The 6706-nt window shown below is 37.1% G+C and overlaps 1 pseudogene; it reads left to right on the plus strand.

Annotated features, from left to right (window-relative positions):
• The first annotated feature begins 2965 nt into the window (after positions 1–2965).
• LOC107934248 (cytokinin dehydrogenase 5-like) lies at positions 2966–6492 on the plus strand (annotated as a pseudogene).
• Positions 6493–6706: the final 214 nt, after the last annotated feature.

Here is a 6706-nt window from a genome sequence, read left to right on the forward strand (position 1 = left end):
CCTATACTTCATAATAGCCATTAGGCTATATGCATAAAAATTTACAATAGAGTTATGATTCTTTTAATATGTGCTTAACATATCATACTCAATCACATTATAGGCTTTAATACTTAAAACTTACCTCGATCGCTAATGTACGTCAATTCCGACTATTCGACCAATTTCCCTTTTTTCACGATCCGACTTTGTTTCCATAAGCTCTTGATGCTCAATCAACAATTTTTAACTTCAAATTTGCAAACAGCAATGTCATCACTTTACATAACAGAAATTAAATTTCATTACTTAAACTATCCACGACAATCACCTTCCGAGCACCTTAATTTTCTTTAAGCTAAACCACCTCATAGTATACATTTACACATTCGGCTAATTATAAAACAAATCAGCACTCATAACCGAATCATTGACTAAAATCACATTCGGTAATATGCTTTTAAATAATTTCAATATTTATTAACATCTAAAACTAATTTGCTTGGGGTGCCATGAATTATTCAAATCGGCCGAATATCATTGAATCTCTAAAATCATGCTTATAACCACTTGGCCGAGTTTCACATTTCAAAGCCACATATATATATTATTCAAAGTATTTAACAACACTTAAAAATCCAAAACCATAAAACTCAATTCATATAACACCAAACTCAATGCTAAATCACCCTAGGCACATTCGGCACTAGCACAAGCACACACACATTTAACTTTTCTAAAATTCAACTTTAACAAGCTTCCTATGCTTCCATGATAAAAACCGAATGCTCATCTTACCACCAACATGCATATTTAATTATCTCAAGCCTCTCTTAATCAATTTTATTCATAATAGCATGAACTCAACAATCCATTACTCATACAAAACAACATAACCGAAAACCTTACTCATTCCAAAAATTCAAATCTCAACTTGGTCACAAAAATAACTTGATATCTCACCAACACAACATCAACACCAAGCAAGAATGATGCATCCATGGCCGAGTGTCATTTCCATCACATAGCAAGATTTAGACCATGGGCTAGGTAGAACTCAAGCTAACAACTAAAACATGCATGCATCTCATGGAACATCATCAAACATACCTTAGCCTAGTTACATGCATGGCCGAACCTCTTCAATCTTTCTTCTTCCTTCCTCCTTAAAATTTTCGGCCAAGGATGAACCAAAGGATGAACACTTTTTTTTTTGTTTTTCTTTCCTTCAACTCACGGCAAGGGGGGGGACAATCACACATATCCTTTCTTTTTTTTTGTTTCTCATCCTACTAACACTAATATTTTATTGCCCATGCTCTTTATTTTATTGTTTCCTCCCATGATGCACCAACACAACATGTCTATGACATGTTTTGCCCATCACCCTTTGTCCATCCTAATGTCATGGCCAGCCACTACTAGATGGGAGGGGAAAATTGACTTGCAAGTCCCCCCTTTTTCAACATGCACTAATAGGTCCTTATGTTTTGATCTATCACATTTCAAAAATGTCACACATAAGTCCTATTGACTAAATTCACATGAAATTTACTAAATCGAAGCTTAAAATTTTCACACATTTATTTTAGACAATAAATATCATGTTCAAATAATTTGGTTACTCAGTTTAGCGGTCCCAAAACCGCTTTCCGATTAGGGTCAAATTAGGGGTGTCACAAGTCTCTTCTTTGATCTGAATTTCCACTTCATGGCGGAACAATCTTACTTGTTACTTTATCAATTTGCTTCTAGAAGAGATATGTAACTCATGAGTAATGATATTATCAACCAACCCAGGTATTTCATCATAGGTCTAAGCAGACACATCTCTATACTCCTTCAAAAGTCGAATTAATAAATTCCTTCATTCTTCGATAAGGTTCTTACATATGAACAAAGGTCTAGTTGCTCTTCCATCCCCCGAAATATCTATCTCCTCTATCTCATCACCTTAGGGCTTTAGCTGTTCTTGCAATTGATTTGGTGCTTGGACTACCTCTTGAATCCCTTCTAACTCTACTTGGAAGCAAGATGATTGTCCATCAGGTGGTTCCCCGAGTATAGATAATACACAGGCTTTTCATCACTTCCGGTGTATGAGCTAACTCCGGATCCGTCACTTCCTCCTTCACATCATTACTTATACTTGGATTCCATTGCTTCCTTTTTCTTCCTTGATGCTTCTTTCTTCTTTTATGTTCCAATTTTGGTAGTAGAACCTCGATAGGTTATTTTAAAAAAAAAACACAAACAGCCTGTGCATATTAATTTCATTGCGCTCAAAAGGTGCCTCAGTAGTAAGGATGAAAATTATATTTGCTTCCAATATCTATTTATGCATTGGTGGCGAGAAGATGGAATTTCTCCTAATAAAAATATGATATGCCACATCGGCATCAATAACATGAAAGCAAAAACGTGTCGTTTCCCAACATAGAAACAGTGTGTTAGTAACAAAAAAACACAAACAAGTACTTACAAAATTCTTGTGTACAAAACCACAACTATACGATGCTAAACTCACAAACAGCAATCGTGCCAAAGGAAAGAAAGACGTGGTTCTGCAAAGTTTGATGATCTCATGACTGCAGTAGTAAAATTATCAATATGGATTTTGCAAAATCTGAGTTTATTAATTAAGAGGATCTTCGGTTCGTCATCGCTTGCACTTTCAAAAGCAACCCTGAAAAAATAAATAAAAAGAGAATCTTTACTGGTATTTGCCATATTTGTATAAAATGGTGAGGATGGATGGGGAGGCAGTGGGTGTTGGGTGGAGCATAGCGGCAGCAGTCACGTGAAAGCTTCGGCTGTTCGGTCCCCACGTAGAGATCCTCCCCATCTAAAACCCCAGCCCTTCCTCTCTCTTCCACACATGTCTTCCCACCCCCTCGCACGTTATTGTCCACGTGTGTTCCCTTTCCGTCCCACTCTTACGCCACCCTTTTTTAGCCTATAATAATATGAATTTAATTGAGAACCTTTATATATACATATCAAGCCTTTTTCCTTAAAATTCCTCGTTTGGCTTGAGAGAGAACCCACCATTTTTGTTTCTAAAAAAGAAATGAGAGGAATCTGTGTCTGTCTGTGCATGTTAGATGTTTACGTAGTAAATCTTTAAGTGTTAGCTGGGTTTACGTTAACCTTATCTTTTAACACCTTGTTTTCTGCACTCTTTCTTCTTTATTATATATTTATTCATTTCATTGTTCCAAAGAAACCATTTCTTGCAGCACCGAAAACCAAGCATTGTTTCTTTTCTTCTTTTGATATGGCAACTATGCTTCTTTTAACCTTCCTTATTTCTAGTTTAATTATGGTTACTGTGGGATTGGCCATCGACTCCATGGAGATTCTTCGCCTGGGTATTGATGGTCAACTCAGCGTCGACCCCAGCGACGTCGAAACGGCTTCTCTCGATTTTGGTTTGCTCACCCGAGGTCAACCGCTGGCTGTATTGCATCCAGTTTCGGCTCAGGACATATCTCAAGTCGTTAAAGCAGTCTACGGGTCAAACCAGGGGATGACGGTGTCAGCTAGAGGACATGGGCATTCCATAAACGGACAGGCTCAGACCACAAACGGTGTAGTGATTCAGATGAGTGGGTGGAAAGGGGGGAATAAGCCACCTCGGCCTCGTGTTTGGGCTGAAGAGAGATACGTGGACGTTTGGGGTGGGGAGCTTTGGATAGATGTGTTGAAGAGTACCTTAGAGTATGGACTGGCACCCAAATCATGGACCGATTACTTGTACCTCTCTGTTGGTGGGACTCTGTCAAATGCTGGAATCAGTGGCCAAGCTTTCAATCATGGTCCACAAATTAGCAATGTTTACGAGCTTGACGTCGTTACAGGTCAAGTTCTTCCATCTTTTTCAAGCATCAGTATATTATTATTGTTGTTGCATTAGAATGAATGGGATTTGGTGAACAGGAAAAGGTGAGGTGTTGACATGCTCGGAAGATGAAAACACAGAGCTGTTTCATGCTGTCCTTGGCGGTTTAGGACAATTTGGCATTATCACCAGAGCTAGAATTTCCCTTGAGCCGGCTCCAAAGATGGTACCTACCACTCACTCTGTTTTTCATCCACCAGAGCAGCCTTTAACTTGCGTCTGTCTAACGTGGTGTAGGTGAGATGGATAAGAGTACTGTATTCCAATTTCTCGGCTTTTACCAGCGACCAAGAGCATCTTATATCGCTACATGCAGAGCCAAGTAACCAAAAATTCGACTACGTTGAAGGTTTCGTAATTGTAGATGAAGGGCTCATCAACAATTGGAGATCATCTTTGCTTTCCCCTCAAAACCCTGTTAAAATCTCCACTCTTTTTCCCAGTGGTGGTGTCTTGTATTGCTTGGAAATCGCCAAGAACTACCATGAATCTACTGTTCAAACCATTGACCAGGTATATTATATATCCATTTATTGCTTTGAGTACTAGGTAGCCTAATCCTCTCAATTCTGTCGTCAATGATGCTGATTAGTGCATTAGCTATTATTAATTACAACAATACTAAGTATCAACTCAACCTTAATTAATCATATTCGATGAAAAACAAAAACCTTAATTAATTATTACTTAATTCATAGCTTGTGAAAGTAGATAAAATTAAAAAAAATGAGAGTATATATATAGTACTAATCAACAAGGATATATTATATGGAGTTTACTCTAATATATTATATAATGAAATGAAACTCCTATACTAACCGTTGGATTATATTTTTGCTCTTTTTATTTAAAAAATAGGTTAACTAATCTTTGTACATTAAATTGAAGAGTAAATTGGTTATTTTTATTAAAAATTTCATCCACTTATACAGTTAAAAACTAGCGTGATTAAAGGAATAACCAAACAACGACATGTGATGTGCCACATGTATCTGATGCTGATGTGCAATAACCAACTTTTAGCAACAGAAATGGATAAAGTAAATAATAAATATAGTTAAAAAAGTTGAATGCAAACATATGCAAGAAAACAGGGAAAATCTATTATGGTCATAAAATCCTAAAGGAAGACTACTTTATAATTATATTATTAAATCTAAGCCGGCCATGATTGCATCACCAAATTGTTCACTATTAATTAATCTTCTCTTCCAATTAAAATATATGGTTAGAATCGAAGTTATACGGACAAAACAATTGTTTGGTCAGATTGATGATAGGTTTTTTTTATACGCAGGAAGTAGAGTTTCTGTTGAAGAAATTAAATTTTATATCGACATCAGTGTTTACGACTGACCTGTTGTATGTGGATTTCTTGGACCGGGTTCACAAGGCTGAGTTGAAGCTCCGGTCCAAGGGTTTGTGGGAGGTCCCTCATCGATGGCTAAACCTTTTTATACCCAGCTCAAAAATTGCTGAGTTCGATAAGGGAGTCTTCAAGGGCATTTTGGGGAAAATAAAACAAGTGGCCCAATTCTCATCTATCCAATGAACAAGAACAAGTATATATGCCCTTTTTACACCAACCATTCATTCCATGCCCATGCCTGAAACATGCAAATGTTATCTTCTCATGCCCCCATGCATGCATGCTAATTGTTGTGTTCATGCATTGCATATACATATTAATGCATACCTACTTCATCATCACGTAATCACCCTCCTGAACCCTGGGTCCTTTTGATTCCTTCAAAACCATCAATCTCAACTGCCATTTCCATTCCACAGAACATGACATGTTTTTTTTAGCATGCAAAAAATACTTTACCGCATTTGGGCTGATATGGTGCAGATGGGACCATAGGAGCTCCGTGGTGACACCGGATGAGGGTGTGTTTTACCTGGTGGCATTGCTAAGGTCAGCCTTGGATAATGGGGAGGAAACCCAGAGCTTAGAGTACCTGAACAACCAGAACCGTCAGATTCTGAGATACTGTGATGAAGCTGGGATCAAGGTGAAGCGATATTTACCTCATTACACTACGCAACAGGAGTGGATGGACCACTTTGGCAATAAGTGGGATCGGTTCTATGAAATGAAAATGGAATTTGACCCGAGGCACATTTTGGCCTCAGGCCAACGGATTTTCACACCCACCTTCCCTTCGTCATCCAACATGCCTTCATGACAATGATTCAATGATATAAAACAAATCATCAAAACGGGCATTAGCAAGCATACGGTTTCTCTTGTACATAAAAATCATAAACATTTATAACAACATTGGGAACACTCCTAAGAATTAACTTGGTAAAAATTTTCGTAATATCTAAATCGAATCTACTTAATAGCCACACAGGTACACCTGCCAAAGGAATCTTAGATCAAGCTTTTATAAGATGTATAAATTTGTATGTTAATAAACTTAAATTACCATAGAGTGATATACTCAATATTTTCGATCCACGTGTAAATCACAAAGGTTTAAATCTCGAAGGGGTCACAAACGATCTCTCTTAAAACCAAACTTTCAATATAGAATCTCCGTATAGTGTAATTTAATAGCACAATATATCACTATAATTGTAACCTACAAAATATTGAAAGATGAATAAAAACAATAAAGAACACTAGAAATTTAACGAGGTTCGGTAAATTATGCCTACGTCCTCGAACACTACCAAATATATTTCCCTACAAAAGATATAAATGAAAAATTACAAATTAGAAGAGGGAAAATTTGCCTTATGAAGAAAATGACAAATTTTGGGATGATTTACAAACACTCCACAACCTTGTATTTTTTAGATGTGGGATTGTGCTAT

Source organism: Gossypium hirsutum, chromosome D01, assembly GCF_007990345.1.
Source record: "Gossypium hirsutum isolate 1008001.06 chromosome D01, Gossypium_hirsutum_v2.1, whole genome shotgun sequence".
Lineage (NCBI taxonomy): Eukaryota > Viridiplantae > Streptophyta > Magnoliopsida > Malvales > Malvaceae > Gossypium > Gossypium hirsutum.